This window comes from Electrophorus electricus, chromosome 6 (genome assembly GCF_013358815.1).
Source record: "Electrophorus electricus isolate fEleEle1 chromosome 6, fEleEle1.pri, whole genome shotgun sequence".
Lineage (NCBI taxonomy): Eukaryota > Metazoa > Chordata > Actinopteri > Gymnotiformes > Gymnotidae > Electrophorus > Electrophorus electricus.
In genome coordinates this window covers 1,718,988-1,720,000 of record NC_049540.1, presented here as the reverse complement: position 1 = coordinate 1,720,000, position 1,013 = coordinate 1,718,988, and positions in this window count along the sequence as shown.

The window sequence follows — 1,013 nt, the reverse complement described above, 5'->3', positions numbered from 1 at the left end:
CTCAGCAGGGAGGGGAGCAGGAAGAGGAAATACAGTCAACAGGAAGTCCACTGTGACTGACAGCTGCTTTATTAAAAGTTTCAGTCAAGCAAGTCTGTGGAATGGCAACACTTTGATAGCAACATTCTTCTTCTTCTGATAATAACAATATTATTATTATTATTATTATTATTATTATTATTATTATTATTATTGTTGTTGTTGTTGTTGTTGTTGTTGTTGATGTAATAACTGTGATGAATGTTAATACTACAACAGAGGCACTGTTAGAGTTGGAGATTCCATCTCTGTCCTTCCTAATGAAGTCATAATGACCTTAACTGTGTTTTCCGGGATTTCTCACGTGAGTGTGTGGTGTGTTCAGGACAGCTTGGCCTCTGTTAGCCTGAAGTGTCTGCAGTGAGATACACTCACATCTTAAGCCTAACCCTAACCCTAACCCTAACCCTAACCCTAACCCTAACCTTAATCCTAACCCTAACCCTAACCCTCACCTTAATCCTAACCCTAACCCTAACACTAACCCTAACCTTAATCCTAACCCTAACCCTAACCCTAACCGTAACCCTAACCCTAACCTTAACCTTAATCCTAACCCTAACCCTAACACTAACCCAAATACTAACCCAAAGGTTAACCCTAACACTAAGACTAAACCATAAACCTAACCATAACCCTAACACTACCCCAAACCCAAACCCTAACCCTAATACTAACATTAACTCTAACCCTAACACTAACCCTAACATTAACCCTAACCCTAACACTAACCCTAAGACTATCACTAACCATAACCCTAACACTAACCATAGCCCTATCACTAACCATAACACTAACACTAACACTAACCATAACCCTAACACTAACCCTAACACTAACACTAACAGTAACCATAACCCTAACACTAACACTAACAATAACCCTAACACTAACCCTAACACTAACACTAACCCTAACACTAACCATAACCCTAACACTAACACTAACCCTAACCATAACCCTAACACTAACCC